The sequence below is a fragment of the Ascaphus truei genome, unplaced genomic scaffold, assembly GCF_040206685.1.
Source record: "Ascaphus truei isolate aAscTru1 unplaced genomic scaffold, aAscTru1.hap1 HAP1_SCAFFOLD_517, whole genome shotgun sequence".
Classification (NCBI taxonomy): domain Eukaryota; kingdom Metazoa; phylum Chordata; class Amphibia; order Anura; family Ascaphidae; genus Ascaphus; species Ascaphus truei.
In genome coordinates, this window is record NW_027456848.1 from 127269 (window position 1) to 145273 (window position 18005).

Consider the following 18005-nt stretch of genomic DNA (forward strand, 5'->3'; position numbering starts at 1 on the left):
ACCGTGCGCGAGGCGGCGGCGGTGTGCGGAGGCGGCAGCATGAGGAGGATGCGGCGGTGCGCGGAGGCGGCAGCGTGAGGAGGATGCGGCGGTGCGCGGAGGCGGCAGCGTGAGGAGGATGCGGCGGTGCGCGGAGGCGGCAGGATGAGGAGGATGCGGCGGTGCGCGGAGGCGGCAGCGTGAGGAGGATGCGGCGGTGCGCGGAGGCGGCAGCGTGAGGAGGATGCGGCCGTATTATTTTTTTTCCCCCAATAGCAGGATGCCGGGGGCGGGGCTTTAGAGTAGAAGCAGGGGATTGGTTGGAGGTCAGGATTTGCCGGGGGCGGGGCTTAGTATTGGGGACGGATGTAGTGTGTGTGTGTGTGTGTGTGTGTGTGTGTGTGTGTGTGTGTGTGTGTGTGTGTTTTTTTTCACCAGAAGGAAGGCTCACAGCTGGCAACTGAAACTGCCGGCAGACTGGAAAAAAGCCACACTACTTCTGGCTCCCTACAGTGGCATTACAGGTAAGCCCCATGTCGCCTGTGTGTGTGACTGCCCCCTTCCCAGTCTGTGTGTGTGACTGCCCCCTTCCCAGTCTGTGTGTGTGTGTCTGCCCCCTTCCCAGTCTGTGTGTGTGTGTCTGCCCCCCTCCCAGTCTGTGTGTGTGACTGCCCCCCTCCCAGTCTGTGTGTGTGACTGCCCCCCTCCCAGTCTGTGTGTGTGACTTCCCCCCCTCCCAGTGTGTGTGACTGCCTCCCCTCCCAGTCTGTGTGTGTGACTGCCCCCCTCCCAGTCTGTGTGTGTGACTGCCTGCCTCCCAGTCTGTGTGTGTGACTGCCCCCCCTCCCAGTTTGTGTGTGTATGACTGCCTGCCTCCCAGTCTGTGTGTGTGACTGCCCCCTCCCAGTCTGTGTGTGTGACTGCCCCCCTCCCAGTCTGTGTGTGTGACTGCCCCCCCTCCCAGTGTATGTGTGACTGCCCCCTCCCAGTCTGTGTGTGTGACTGCCCGCCTCCCAGTCTGTGTGTGTGTGACTGCTCCCCTTTCCAGTCTGTGCAAGTGTGACTGCCCGCCTCCCAGTCTGTGTGTGTGACTGCCCCCCCTCCCAGTTTGTGTGTGTATGACTGCCTGCCTCCCAGTCTGTGTGTGTGACTGCCTCCCCTCCCAGTTTGTGTGTGTATGACTGCCCCCCTCCCAGTCTGTGTGTGTATGACTGCCCCACCTCCCAGTGTGTGTGACTGCCCCCCTCCCAGTGTGTGTGTGACTGCCCCCCCTCCCAGTGTGTGTGTGACTGCCCCCTCCCAGTGTGTGTGTGACTGCCCCCCCTCCCAGTGTGTGTGACTGCCCCCCTCCCAGTGTGTGTGTGACTGCCCCCCTCCCAGTGTGTGTGACTGCCTCCCCTCCCAGTGTGCGTGTGACTGCCCCCCCACCCAGTGTGGGTGTGTGACTGCCCCCCACCCAGTGTGGGTGTGTGACTGCCCCCCTCGCAGTGTGTGTGTGACTGCCCCCGCACCCAGTGTGTGTGTGTGTGTGTGTGTGTGACTGCCCCCTCCCAGTCTGTGTGTGTGTGACTGCCCCTCCCTCCCAGTGTGTGTGTGACTGCCCCCCTCCCAGTGTGTGTGTGACTACCCCCCTCCCAGTCTGTGTGTGTGTGACTGCCCCCCCTCCCAGTCTATGTGTGTGTGACTGCCCCCCCTCCCAGTCTGTGCGTGTGTGACTGCCCTCCCCCTCCCAGTCTGTGTGTGTGTGACTGCCCCTCTCCCAGTCTGTGTGTGTGTGACTGCCCCCCCTCCCAGTGTATGTTTGACTGCCCCGCTCCCAGTCTGTGTGTATGTGTGACTGCCCCTCCCTCCCAGTGTATGTGTGACTGCCCCCCCTCCCAGTCTGTTTGTGTGTGTGACTGCCCTCCCCCTCCCAGTCTGTGTGTGTGTGACTGCCCTCCCCCCTCCCAGTCTGTGTGTGTGTGACTGCCCCTCTCCCAGTCTGTGTGTGTGTGACTGCCCCCCTCCCAGTGTATGTTTGACTGCCCCCCTCCCAGTCTGTGTGTATGTGTGACTGCCCCCTCCCAGTCTGTGTGTCTGTGTGTGTGTCTGTCTGCCCCCTGCCACTGTGTGATGCCCCTCTCCCAGTGTGTGTAAGTGCCCCCTCCAAGTCTGTGTGTGTGTGTCTGCCCCCTCCCATTCTCTGTGTGTGTGTGTGTCTGCCCCCCTCCCATTCTGTGTGTGTGTGTGTCTGCCCCCCTCCCATTCTGTGTTTGTGTGTGACTGCCCCCCCCCAGTGTGTGTGTGACTGCCCCCTCCCAGTGTCTGTGTGTATCAGTGACAGAATGTATACAGACACCAACCCACTCACCCACTCACCCACGTGTCAGTCAGTCACCCACGTGTCAGTCAGTCACCCACCCATATGTCAGGCAGTCAGTCACCCACCCACCCACGTGTCAGGCAGTCTAACATGTCAGTCAGTCACCCACCCACGTGTCAGTCAGTCACCCACCCACGTGTCAGGCAGTCAGTCACCCACGTGTCAGGCAGTCAACCCAAGTGTCAGGCAGTCACCCACCCAAGTGTCAGGCAGTCTCCCACCCACCCCCCCAAGTTTCAGGCAGTCGTACTGAGCCACTAATTGAGCCAGCTGTGCTGAAGTAGGGATATCCTAAAAACCTGGCCTGTGTGCGGCCCTCGAGGACTGGAGTTGTGCAGGCCTGCCCTAGAGAAAGTGCAGCGCACCATGATCCAGAGAAGAGGCAGGTCTGGCAAAAATCTATCTTTATTAGAAAGTCATAAAAACAAGGGATGCAACCCCACCCCACTCTGCCACATAACCAGGATGCTGACACCCACCTGATGACGTCAGAGCTACCATATGGCGCCCCCTAGTGACGTCAGACGTCTAGGTCTAAATCCCTGTCAATACAGCATAGAGCTGCCTTGGAGGACTGCAGCCACAGCCACACATGGGGGAGTGTTCAGTCTGGGGAGAGGTGTGGCTGAGGCTGCAGTCCTCCAAGACAGCTCTATGCTGTATTGCCAGGGATTTAGACGTCTGACGTCACTAGGGGGCGCCATGTGGTAGCTCTGACGTCATCAGGTGGGCGTCAGCATCCTGGTTATGTGGCAGAGCCGGGAGGGGTGAGTATCAGGGGGGGTGGTATATATTGTGACTGTTTTCTTGTGTTTGGTAGCCTTCACCTTGAGAAAGGCTGTATTTGACTGCCGAAACGTTGGACTTTATGGCATATTAAACCTCCTTTGAGTAAGACCGTGTGCCTGCTTCTTCTTCTTTGTCCGGCTACAGGAAGGGTCAGGAGACAGGGAGGACAGAGGCAGGAGAACCCCATCTGGCTCCGGCCTTGCCTGTCCCTACGAATACAAACATACAACCCCTCACTGAATAACATAGCCCTAACCCCATGTAATAATCCTGGGTGTAAACAAAATAATGGTTTTATGAATATTGTAATGGTTTATTAGGGACCTAGGAGGTGGCCAGTGGGGCTGTTATGTGTATTTGTGTTTATTGTGGGTAGCGGGGGTGGGTGAACCGGGTATTGGCCCCAAGGATGGGTGTTTAGGCCTACCGGGTGGGGGGGTAGTGGGAGGGGTTAACCCCTTCATTACCTTAGCGGTATTAACCGCTAAGTTAAAGAAGAGGTTAAGTCATCCCCCAACCCCCTGGCAAGGCCTAAACACCCAGCCAGGGCCAAATACCACCTTCTCCCACCCCCGCTACCCACAATAAGCCTGGCACGGGTGTATAACCCCTTCATTGCCTTGGCGGTAATGAAGTTGCCTGTAAATGCATTTTTTATGCATGGGATTCATGCCGGGGGTCTCTGATGCTGATATTAATGGATATCAGCTCCGGGATACATGCATTTTATTTTCATCGCAGCTTCACCCCACCTTCTTGCCTACTTTTGTGGCTGGACAATTTGGAGAAGAAACAGCAATTTTAAAGTGGCGATCAGCCGCAATAAGCTGATCAGGGCTTATAGAATTGAGCGTGTTTGAAAAACTGGCGATCAGTGCCGAAAAGTGGCTTATCACCGCGCATCTGCAGATTTTATTTATTTATTTATTTTCCGGCAAAAAAAAAAACGGTTATTTTTGCTCTAATCGCCAGCTTCTCTGGGCTTACTGAATCGCTGTAGGCGATTACTGCATGAGGGCCTTAGGGAGGATTTGTTCCTGTAAAGTACACCTAGTTTGGCATAGGATTTGGATGTCAGGGTATCAATGTGCAACCCAAATGTTAAATGGGAGTTGAACTATATGCCCAGATATTTCAAACCAGTAACAGGGGCTAGGATGGTATTAGAGCTGGTTTTTATCTGAAGCTCTGTCATTGGTAGCTTTAGCAATTTAGCTCTGGTCCCAAATACCATTGTTACAGTCTTGTCAGTGTTTAAAATCAGTTTGTTTTGGGAAATCCAGTTTCAAGTCTCAAAAAATCAGATTGAAGTATGTGTTCAAGGTCAGAGAGGCGAGGGCTGCGTGCATATAGGATAAGATCTAAGGCCTCTCACAATAACCCGTTAGGAATATAAATTCCTCATCTATCCGACATAAGTATAAAATATACTCTACCTAGACCCCTAATACAGAGTTACCCACCTTATACGGGAGCAGCTGCCAGACGAGTATACACTGGCGACACACTTTATTCGAGCTCGGCTAGTCCCACGAATTCGGGTATACCCGGGTGTATTGAGGTTTGTGACTGTTTTCTGCCCGAGTGCATTGGGTTATTTTCCAGACAGGGATTGAAGCATTTTATTCCCGCTGGCTGCAATACTGCACAGTATATATATATATGCTGCATTACAATTCATGAATTTATGCCATCTGGTAGACACGCGAAGCATTGCAGCCTATTAAATCCTAATCATTATCATTTAACAGATCAGCCGCCCGTCAGCCAGGCATGAACCCAGGCTGGGAAGGCAAACGGAACGGGGCTTGTCAGAGGTGAGGAGCGGCGCATTCCAGGTATCTGCCAGGTACATACTGGGTATTTGCTCGAATAAAGTGTGTCGGTGCAGTAGTAAATGTATCTTATTTCTTTTGCCACTGGAGGGCAGCGTGGAGTTACACGGAGTGGCGCCCGTAAGGACGACGTGCCAGTTAGGCGGAAGGAGAAGCGCACACACTTTTATGTGAAACGGATATATTTGGGGAGGGATTTTGTAGTCTGAGTGAGAAAATTGATATTTTGTCACAATGGAAAAATTAACCATTTAAATATGCACAGATTTTATCCCACTTTTGGAAATTAGGGATGTTGCCTAAAAGTTTGAGAATGCACAAAGTGCCACCCCTGGGCTTTAATGAAGCAGCATTTGTGGGATAAAGGGATCAGCATTCTGTATAAAGGTATTTTGGGCTCGATATAAATAATTGAAGCCAAAAACTAATATTAAGGGGCCTATGCAGAGAGCAGCGCGAACGGAAATTTCGGCGTTTTTTAGCGCTATATGGCTATAATAAGGTTGGAAATGGCGAGTTGAGTAAAAAGCGCCATTTTTTATTTTTTTTTAGTAGAACTCGCCGCACGGCTGGCGAGAACCAAAATCTTGCCCGTTTTGAAAAGGGCCGTATGCAGAAAGGTATGATCGCCATCTAGGGGCTGTTCGCGCCATTAAAATGGAGAGAAATTCTACAATTAGCTCCGCCAACAAAAGTTGGCAGGAAACTGGAGCTCACCGGCGAGAGTGAAAAGAAAGAAAAAAAACGCTCTTTTTTTCAAACATGTTTCACCAGCGCGCATCTCGCCGGTTGAAACTCTCCATAATCAAGCATGATTTTAAATGCAGTTTTCTGACCTTTCTGCATATGGAGATAAAATCACGCCATTACAGGTACAATTTATTACCAATTCCAATTATTTCCAGCGCTGCTCTCTGCAAAGGCCCCTAAGTAAATTGAGAATGGAAAAATATTCAGCACAAACGTACAGAATGTGATGTTCTGAGAGATCTTACAGATGTTATCAAATCCCACAATGAATGTATAGAAAATGTCTGTATAGAACGAGTCAAACAAGAATATGCCAATAAAACGTTTAATTGGGAGATACAGGGGCCACAATTCAGGTCAGTTAGCTGGAAGCCGGTAGAGCCGGTCAGCCGGTCAGCCAGAAGAGCAGGTCAGCCGGTCAGCCAGTAGAGCAGATCAGCCGGTCAGCCGGTAGAGCAGGTCAGCCGGTCAGCTCTGAGATCAGCATTACTTATATCTCCTAACCTTTGCCCCCTGCATGTAATGCGCAGAACAGCCTGCACTGCATATACTGTACATGAGATACTTAACCCTTTCTTTTCGCTCGACTCTAATCTGAATGATTTGCTAATTGGTTTGTAATTAGAGAGATATTTGTAGCAGAATCCCATGTATGTTCTTTTTACCTTTTTAGATACCGTTTTGTGTAATAAAAGATATGAGATCAGAGGGGCTCCCTGTTTGCACTCGTGTTTTGGCAGAAGTATATATGTGACCCTATAAATCTCCCTCACACCCGGCTTGGCAGTGTGACACTAGTGCAGCGACCTGGGGAAGAATCACTGAGCTGTTAGCAATAGATACAACGGATAGAAAAGACACTACACATAGGTTGGATTAAAGAGAGTATTTTATTGAAATAATTAATCTCTTTGCTGGGAGGGGCCTGCAGCACATTGCAGAGCGATATAGTAACACGCAGAGCAATGCACTGCAGGCCCCTCCGGCAGCAAAGGAGTGAAGACCAATGCAGGGTGTATAAAGATCTCACTGATAATTCATGCACAAAGGGCTGTTTGTTGCTGTGATCCAGAGGAAGGCGAAACATAACCCCTGCTGTGCAATGGGGGGAAAAAATTCCTTCCTGACCCCATTAAATGGCGATCGGATGGTCCCTGGATCACTGCGCAGTGAGATCAGATGGAGCAGCACAGATCAGCGTTGTTATACACAGGGGCACACTCAGTATATAGAGATGCGGGTGATGGGGCCCTTGTGCCCCTGTGTATAACTCACCTGCTCCCCCATCCCCCTACATATCTATCCCATTCACCCCTTTTCCTCCCGCATACCTCGCAGGGCCGGCCGGCCATTAGGCGGTCGCCTAGCGCGCAAAGGTCCTAGGGGCGCATTAATAATCATTATTATTTTTTCCTCTTATTATTTCTAATTTATTTATCTTTTTTTAAAAATTATTATTCTTTTTTTTATCCAGTATTTTGGCGCCCTTTTATTTTTATTTTGCGTCGCGCTGGGGTGCGGTCGCACCCCCTGCAGCCCCGATAGCTACGCCACTGTTTATTTTATTATTTTATTTATCTTATTATTTTTTATACAACTGGGGCACAAATTTTAAGTTTCGCCTGGGGCGCATGAAACCCGTGCTCCGGCCCTGCTCCTTGTTCTCTCTCACCCTCTCACGCCCAATATCCCAATCTCCCTCTAGTACCTGCCCCTCCCGCAGCCTTCCTGATCTTATCTGCCTCTCCTGCGGTCAAACCAACTTCTCAGGGCCCCTAGAATACCCCTGGATCTACGCCCTGGCTCCTCTGCTACCTGCTCCCGGGGTCTGCTGCTCCGCCTAAAAAAGGTGAAGCAGCAGATCTGTCCGCACCTCTCGTATTCTGCTACCTGCTCCCGGGGTCTTCTCCTCCGCCTAAAAAAGGTGAAGCAGCAGATCCGTCCACACCTCTCGTATTCTCCTAGGCCATCGTCCACCACGTCGCCAGACTTGACATCCGCTTCGTCGTCTGCCTCATCGGCCGCCTTGTAGCCCACCTCTTCGCACCACTTGACGCCCGCTTTATCGTATGCCTCGTCGTCCGCCTCGTAGCCCGCCTCGTCGTCTGGTGGCACAAAGGGCACCACCTTCGTGCGTGTCCTGATCTGCAGGAGACATGAAGTGTTTGTAACCAGGGACAGTGATACTCTGTATCGCAAGAGCTCCTGTGCCACTTATACCCCCTCCCCAATACCACATTATACCGCCCTCCACAGGGCAAATACCCGTTATACCCACCTCCCCAAGCCCAGTACCCAGTTATACAACCCTCCCCAGGCTCAGTACCCAGTTATACAACCCTCCCAAGGCCCAGTACCCTGCTATACGCCCCTCCCCAGGCCCAGTACCCGTTATACCCACCTCACCAGGCCCAGAACCCGTTATACCCACCTCACCAGGCCCAGTACCCATTATATACCCTTCCCCAGAAGGTCATGTTTCTATTTATCAAAAATACATTGAGTTACCTCTGGTTTTCAAGCATGTCCTGGGGGAGTTATCACAGAGACACAGAAACGTCGCTGAGTTTGGTGAGTAACTCCCTTAAACTCTCAGCAGTTGAATTCCCCATTAGGCGCTTAATGCGTTAAAAACAAGCGTTGCTATTTCTTTGCATGAAGTTGCAGGTAATTGGAAGAGTTACACAGTGACGGCTATTTCATCACTCACCTTCTTCCATCGAATCGGTCTTAGCGGTAGTGATCTCAGTATTATTTCCTCCTTAACATCGGATATCCATATCCATTCTTCGCCTCTGATCTGTATGCAAGACAATGCTTTAAGACAGGGTTGCGCAACCTTTTTCCCCTGCTCCCCCCTCCACCCTCCCCACCTTGTCTCCGACGTTCTGATGTAACGACGTCATGTGATATCACGTTGCTATGGCAATGCCACATCATGTGACGCCACGTTGCTGTCTCCAGAAGCCGCCGGAGACAAGGAAAGGGAACTTACAGAGGCCTTGCGCGCGATTTCCGGCATTTAATTTAAATGCTGTGGGGAAGAGCGAGGGGCCACTGTAAGCGCCGAGCCCCTCCCCAAGAAAATGTCACACCCCTCGATTTGCGCACCCCTGCTTTAAGAGATATTCTGGGACCCTCCAACTCCTCCATCGGACCCTTCCTCATATTGACTGACCTTGCAGTGCTCTGCACTGACTTGCACTGACCTGCTATGATGCCTCTCAAAATACCATGCTAACTCATTCTGAACATACATGTGTCCTTTCTACATGTTACTCAGCTTGTATGGGCCACAGACAGCTTTCCCGGGGTCCAGGACTAGTTGCCACCGGGGACACTCACCCATGGGTCGGCGACCTTGCGAGAACCCACCCCCCCAACCTGTTTTCTCTTGCATTGCCATAGACAACAACATTTCAGCCTGCTGGCCTTTCTCAGGTAAAGTGGCTAAACCCACTAAAGCCAATAAAGAAATCCGTGTGCCCTTTTCCATCAATCATATTGTATCCATTGGACGAAATGCCGGTCTTCCCTGAGACTAAGGGGCACCGGTAAAAGTATGACTAATTGTTTTTTTTAGTGTGCAGCAAATCCCCATCATTTTTGCGTTCTCTTGCTCTGCCCCAATCTGACACAGCACCTTGCTCTCTCACCCCCCTCTTACACTCCCGCGTCACCCTTTCCTTCCCCAAAGGTTGTCATTTAATCAGATCTTACCCAAATTGTCTCCATCTCCCTTGGAAATGTTCTGTCTTTAAACTGTGCGGCTCCTCTTGATCCGGACTTTCTTAGCTGACCCCTTTAGGTTTCGGCTTCGAGGGTCTAAAAAATAAGCGACTCCGAAAAGATGTGAAATATGCCCACGGGTCCTAATGGGGCACTGAGGGGGAGACTTAAATACTAGTAAATATAATCTACTGTGCTAACAAATATAATCTATTAACTAACAAATATAACTTATTAAACTAAGAAATATAACTTATTAAACTAAGAAATATAATTTATTAAACTAAGAAATATAACTTATTAAACTAAGAAATATAATTTATTAAACTAAGAAATATAATTTATTAAACTAACAAATATATCTTATTAAACTAAGAAATATAATTTATTAAACTAAGAAATATAACTTATTAAACTAAAAAATATAACTTATTAAACTTACAAATATAATCTATTTAACTAAATAAATATCTATTAAACTAAATAAATATCTATTCAAATAAATAAATATAATCTACTTCAAAACAATACAATAAAAAGCTGGAGAAATGATACGTTAACCAAGCCACAGATGTGATGCCAATGAGCGTTGAACTCCTTGCAGATCCACCGTCAGCTGGTTGTGGCAGAAAGTGGTGACATGCAGTAGAACAGAGTGGTTGAGCTGTAACCACGGCAGTCAGGTCAGAAATCAACACAATATTTTTTGAAATTTAGAATGAGAATGTTCAGTATGTCACATTCTGGGCTCAGACTCTGAGCCCTGTCACATGTTAGCAGCTTGTGATAATAGAAAGTATCCATATACTGGGATGTGATAAGAGACATTATAGTCATTTTATACTGGGTCCCATAACCTGCTTTATATGAAGTATCATTTTACACTAGTAGAGATGTTACATTTTGAAAAAATAGCGCTTCTGGCGACAATGTTCATTTTCTCTACAAATGATAAATGAAAAAGTTGGATAAAACGTTATATGTGTGTGTGCGCGCGCAATATATATATATATATATATATATATATATATATATATATATATGAGTAAAAAGAGAAAAAATTAAACCGTATGGGAGCACTCAGGTATGCAGATTAACATATAGTATTTTATTTATTTAACACAGTGCAAAAAAGGATAAGTAAACAGTACATGATTAAAAACACTTAAAAAAGGCTAGGACCCCTGTCACGGGTACTACCCATAGACACAAGTGGGCAAAACTAGGGAATGACTCAAATTGTCAACCCTTAACATGAAAATGGATAGTGACTCAAGAAACACTTGGATAGGTCAGAATAAATCACAACGGGTTAATCGGTTCACAGGCACCTATACAAAGCTAAAGATAATACGTACTACACACCAATGAAGTGACTAGTCAAAATATAAATGACAATCTTAAACCATCATGAATCTGCTTGAGCATACAATTATGTAACCAATACCAACAGCACAAATAAATCACTTGAAGGAAAAAGGTGGCATGATGGGATGAAGTCACTAGATGTGTAGAGCAATGAAGTGTGTGAATAGCATGTATGGAAAATTGCCTGATGAACACCTATTAGATAACCTTGTGTGTGTTGTCAGTATCCATAATGAAAAAATAGAGTGTCACAGTCCAGAGATTAGTTGCACCAGTGCTGGGTAGCATAGTTACGTGAACATCTGTCAGGGGTCCTGCCTAGCACCCCCACTCCGACGCACCCCCACTCCAAGTCTAAGTCTCTGGACGAAACGCGTCGGAGTGGGGGTGCTAGGCAGGACCCCTGACAGATGTTCACGTAACTATGCTACCCAGCACTGGTGCAACTAATCTCTGGACTGTGACACTCTATTTTTTCATTATGGATACTGACAACACACACAAGGTTATCTAATAGGTGTTCATCAGGCAATTTTCCATACATGCTATTCACACACTTCATTGCTCTACACATCTAGTGACTTCATCCCATCATGCCACCTTTTTCCTTCAAGTGATTTATTTGTGCTGTTGGTATTGGTTACATAATTGTATGCTCAAGCAGATTCATGATGGTTTAAGATTGTCATTTATATTTTGACTAGTCACTTCATTGGTGTGTAGTACGTATTATCTTTAGCTTTGTATAGGTGCCTGTGAACCCATTAAGCTGTTGTGATTTATTCTGACCGATCCAAGTGTTTCTTGAGTCACTATCCATTTTCATGTTAAGGGTTGACAATTTGAGTCATTCCCTAGTTTTGCCCACTTGTGTCTATGGGTAGTACCCGTGACAGGGGTCCTAGCCTTTTTTAAGTGTTTTTAATCATGTACTGTTTACTTATCCTTTTTTGCACTGTGTCAAATAAATAAAATACTATATGTTAATCTGCATACCTGAGTGCTCCCATACGGGTTACTTTTTTCTCTTTTCACTCATACTATTTACAACCCGTGAGCACCGCCAATTCTTACTGATGTAAAGTTATTTATTGGCTTATGGTGGCATTAATATTGCAAAAGTAGATGCGAGGTTTTTTTCCCCACCTTCCCCCCTTTTTTCCCCCCGTTATTTGAACACATATATATATATATATATATATATATATATACATGTAGAGGTATCAGTACTGTGTTAGCCGAGCTTCAATAATCAAAAAATAAATAGATGATACCGTTCTGTGGCTAACGAAATGCTTTTATTTGTGCGAGCTTTCGAGATACACTGATCTCTTCTTCCGGCGATGTTACAATGAATGAAGCAAGGATAACTTAAAAACAGTGTCTCTTGGAATGTTATCTGTGCTTCTCCTTCCCCCGGTGTGGATGTGTTTTATGGCTAGAGGTGTCAAAGGGTAACTGAAAGCAAGTGAAGAAAGAGTGTGTATGTGTATCAGTGTGAATAAAAATGAATGGAGAGCCCACAGTATAAACAGTGCTCTACACAAAGTGTGTGTGGAGTGAGAGGGATATAAATGGTGTGGGTGGGTGTGGAAATGTGAGAGTTTGTAGCACAACTAAAAGTGTGTGTGGATACTATGTGGTCCCTATTGGTGTATATGGATGGAAAAATAAGGAGTATTAGTATGTGTGAGAGACAGCTGTGTGTGCATACATATAGCACAGTATGTACAGACATGGCCTTTAGCGCTCATGGGAAGAGAGTTCGCTAGTGTCAGTAATGACTCATAAAATTTCGATCTCTGTTTAGGCCACTGCTAAGTGTCCCGAACAGTTGCATAAATTTGTATTCATGCAACCGTCTCTCTTTCGGGGTTTTAAGATTACCTTTGAGTATGGCAACCCTCAGATCGTTCATCTTATGGCCAGAGTCAGAGAAATGTTCGCCAACAGGACTGTCTCTTGTTCCGCGTGTGATGCTGTGGCGATGCAGGTTCATTCTCTTGTTTAGCCCCTGTCCTGTCTCACCTATGTAGTAGCAGCCCCCTGGGCATTTCATGCACATGATGAGGTACACGACATTGCTGGAGGAACAGGTGAACCCTCCTCTGATTTTGTATTCCCGATTCTTGTGTGGTATTTGTATTGTGTCCGCTGTGTAGAGCATTGCGCAGGTTTTGCATCTTGGGTCCTGGCATGGTTTTGTCCCGCATTCAGTTGTACTGCTGAATACTTTACTCCTCACCATAATATTCTTGAGATTATGGGGTTGTCTGTATGATAATAAGGGTGCTTCAGGGAAGACCTGTTGCAGTCTTGTATCTTCCTGGAGGATGGGTTGTAGTTTCCTGGCGATCTTGCGTAGGTCTCCTAGGTGTGGGTTATATGTGACCACCAAAGGAACCCTGTCGCTTGTCTCCTTCTGTTTGTATTCAAGGAGATCACTTCTTGGTATTCTGGTGGCCATATATATATATATATATATATATATACTGTAAATATTCCTGTATATTCATTTGCATGTCTTAGACAGGTCTGCAACCCTGTATTTCACCATTATCTTTAACCTTAATAGTCGTATATATATATATATATATATATATATATATATATATATATATATATATATATATATACACATATATATATATATACATATATATATATATTTATATATATATATATATACATACACATATAGTATGTATATATATATATCATACTATATGTATATATATAGTCTGTTTTATACACACATACACGTGTGTGTGTGTGTATATGTGTGTGTGTGTATATATATATATATATTGTGACAAACGGCTTACTCCGGGGCTCCGTCGTTTGTCCGGGACTGTTTAGAACACGGTCTTTTAGGGTAGGTTAAATGATGAGGCATCACGTACTGTTCCTTTAAACAGGCTATGCCTGGTTTATTCAGTCCCAGGCACTGAGACTGCCACAGTGCATACAACAGAAAACAGATCAAAACAAAAGCTGCTCACCTGAGCGATAACTTAACTTAGATATCCCTGACTCAGGGTTGGAAGTGGCTTTTCCACTTCCAACATCAAAACACGGTACTTTTGCAGTCTTACACAAATGAACAGAAAGATTGAACCTGTTTGGGGAAGAGGCTTCTCCCCTCTGTAGTTCAGCAGCCTTCCAGCCTCCTGGCTCTTGTGGGGAGCCCAGAGCAAACAGGAAATCAGTCTTTCATACCTGATTCCTAATTAGCATGACAGGTGACAGAAATCAGGCAGCAGACAAACTCTGGTCTGGATCTCTCATCCCTCAGTTCCAGCGCTTGCCAAACTGTGGGATGGAGTGTATGTATTATAAGGCTGCACTCCCAGGCCAAACAGGATAGAAACTGTCTAGTATCCTGGGAGCCCTATATACGGAATTTATTACCATCCCCTGGTTTCTGTCACATATCCTCCCCCCCAGCTCAGACCTCGAGGGATGAGCGACCATGGATATTAGGGAGTGCATCCTTGACAACCCGTCAGCATTGCCATGTTTGTGCCCTGACCTGTGTTCCACAGAAAATTTAAAGGGTTGTAGGCTTAGGAACCACCTGGTCACTCTAGCATTCTTTTCCCTGTTTTGACACATCCAGGTAAGGGGTGCATGATCTGTGACCAACCGGAATTTTCTCCCCAACAGGTAGTATTTGAGCGTCTCTACAGCCCACTTTATTGCGAGACACTCTTTCTCTACTATGGAGTAATTTTTCTCCTGGGGATTTAGTTTCCTACTTAAATAAAGGATGGGGTGCTCCTCACCTTGAGACTCCTGGGAGAGTACCGCCCCCAGCCCTACCTCAGATGCGTCGGTTTGGACTACGAACTCTTTGGAGAAGTCAGGTGTGACCAACACTGGTTGGGCACAGAGAGCTTCTTTCAGGCTTCTAAAGGCCTGTTCGGTTTCGGGGGACCACTTTACCATTAGCGGTCCTCTTGCTTTTGTGAGGTCAGTTAGTGGGGTTGCCTTAGTTGCAAAATTGGGAATAAACCTTCTATAGTACCCAATTAACCCCAAAAAGGTCCTTACTTGTTTTTTTGTAACTGGCCTTGGCCAATTTTGTATCGCCTCCACTTTGAGTGTTTGGGGTTTGAGTAAACCTCTGCCAATAGAATATCCCAGATACTTGGCCTCCTCCAGACCAATAGTGCATTTAGCGGGGTTAGCAGTTAGTCCAGCAGACCGGACTGCGTCAAGCACAGCTTGGACCTTTGGAAGGTGGGATTGCCAATCTTCACTATGGATTACCACATCATCCAGGTAGGCGGCAGCATACCGAGCATGTGGTTTTAAAATTTTATCCATCATTCTTTGGAATGTGGCGGGAGCTCCATGTAAGCCAAAAGGCAACACCTTATACTGAAAGAGGCCGTCTGGGGTTGAGAAGGCTGTCTTTTCTTTTGCCCTTTCTGTGAGGGGAACCTGCCAGTACCCTTTTGTTAGGTCTAGGGTTGTGAGATATCGGGCTTTGCCCAGTCTCTCTACAAGTTCATCTACCCTGGGCATAGGATAAGTATCAAATTTTGACACCGCGTTTAGTTTCCGGTAGTCATTACAAAACCTTGTTGTACCATCTGGCTTTGGGACTAAGACTATAGGGCTGTTCCACCCACTTTGGGATTCCTCAATTACACCTAGTTTTAGCATTTTTTTAACCTCTAAACTTATAGCCTTTCTTTTGGCCTCTGGGATTCGGTACGGTTTAAGGTTAACTCGGACCCCCGGTTCAGAGACTAGGTCATGTTCAATTACGCTAGTTCTACCTGGCCGTATAGAGAAGATTTCTTTGTTTCTTTTCACTAAATTCTGAACCTCTCGTTTCTGATGAACAGACAGGGTTTCAGCTATGCTAACCTCTGGGTCAGTTTCTTGATTCTCTGACGGATCTGGGGGTACTAGGGTTAACAAGACTTCTCTATCTTTCCAGGGCTTGAGTAGGTTTATATGGTAAATTTGCTCAGGTTTCCTCCTACCTGGCTGTCTTACCTTATAATTTACTTCTCCCACTCTTTCCAAGACCTCATATGGCCCATGCCATTTAGCAAGGAATTTACTCTCCACGGTGGGAACCAGAACTAGTACCCTATCACCTGGAGAAAAAATTCTGACCCTAGCACCCTTATTATATGTATTCCTCTGTGCTTCTTGAGCTTTCTCCATGTGTTCCCTCACTATGGGTAGGACTGCAGCAATGCGGTCCTGCATCTGGGCAACATGCTCTATTACACTTCTGTAAGGGGTAACCTCGTGTTCCCAAGTCTCTTTGGCTATATCCAGTAAGCCCCTTGGGTGTCGGCCATACAATAGTTCAAACGGGGAGAAGCCTGTGGATGATTGGGGAACTTCCCTAATGGCAAATAACAGGTACGGTAACAAACAATCCCAGTTTTTCCCATCTTTATCAACCGCCCGCCGTAACATGCTCTTTAAGGTTTTATTGAACCTTTCCACTAAACCATCTGTTTGTGGATGATAGACTGAGGTTCTGAGATGCTTGATTTTTAGGAGTTTACATAGCTCTTTCGTTACTTGGGACATAAATGGTGTTCCCTGGTCAGATAGAATCTCTTTAGGAATCCCGACCCGGGAAAACAGAACTACTAACTCTTTTGCTATGTTTTTAGCTGAGGTGCTACGTAGGGGAACTGCCTCCGGATATCGGGTGGCATAATCTAATATTACCAATATATGCTGATGTCCCCTAGCAGACTTTATTAGGGGTCCTACTAGATCCATAGCAATCCGGTCAAATGGTACCTCTATTATGGGAAGGGGTACCAATGGGCTGCGGTACGCCTTGAACGGGGCGGTGATCTGACATTCTGGGCATGAGGAACAATAATTCGTAATTTCTGCCAGAACCCCAGGCCAATAGAAGCTTCGGAGAACCTTTTCTTTTGTCTTTTCCACCCCTAGGTGTCCCCCCAATGGATGACTATGTGCGAGGTGTAATACTACGTTACGGAATGTCCGTGATACCAACAATTGTTTAGTTGTAACTGATTTCCTTTTATCAACCCGATATACTAGGTCGTTCTCTACCTCGAAGTAGGGGTAAGCAAGTGACCTATCTGGTTGGCCAGGAGTACTATTCTGGTCCCGTATATTTACCCTTGCTACCGCTAATGTGGGGTCCTCCCACTGGGCCTTCTTAAAACTCCCAGGACTGACCTCTAGGTCAGCGAGGGTCTTATCCGGTTCTGGGGTGGTAAGTGTCTGCTCAACATCTTGATTTGGGGTATTCCCTACCAAAGTAGTGATGGGGAAGGGAATTTTACAGCACTCCTCCTTTTCCCCCTTCTTATTTGGGCCCTCGTCAACCTCCATTTCTGAAAAAGGGAAAGGATTTGTTTCTTCTAATACTTCGTTATGGTCCGCTATTGAACTCTGGGCGCTATTCTGAGCGGGGGACCACATTTTTAGAAAATGGGGAAAGTCAGTCCCTATTAACACATCATGTGCCAGTTTGGGTACAATACCCACCTTGAAATCTAAAGAACCAAACTCTGTTTCAAAAAAAACATCAACAGTGGAATATTCATGATTATCCCCATGTATACAACAAATTGCCACTCTTTGTGAACTGTTTCCCTGTTTCTTCTTAATGGGCAAGAGGTATTCGGACACTAGTGTGACCATGCTCCCAGAGTCAAGAAGTGCCCGAACCCTCTTACCATTAACCTTTACAAATGCCCACAGATGGTTATTCAAGGGGTCCTCTGGGCTAGGGCCCATACATTGGGACAACAGCGAATAAGGTTCCACGCTGTTGCATTGCATGGGCTCATCATTTAGTGGGCAGATTTTTGCTGTGTGGCCCCTCTCATGACAATTTACACATTTAGGTACATAGTCTGTGTCCCACTTAGAGCCTTTTCCCGGCTCCCCATGTTGGCTATTGCCCTTAGTGTGCGAACCACTGTTGCTGGTGCTGCGTGAAGGTGGTCGCCGCTCTTCAGCGCCCCTTAACCCCGGTACCCTTTTACCGTCTCTGGAAGAGTCCTGGAACCTCGGGTAGTGGGGTTGCTCCACGACTGTGGGTTGCGGGTGCTCTTCTGCTGCATTGTACCTTTCTACGAGGGCCACAAGCTCATCCGCATTGTGGGGGTCACTCCGACTGACCCAACGGCGTAAGGCAGAGGGAAGTTTCCTCAAGAACTGGTCAATGA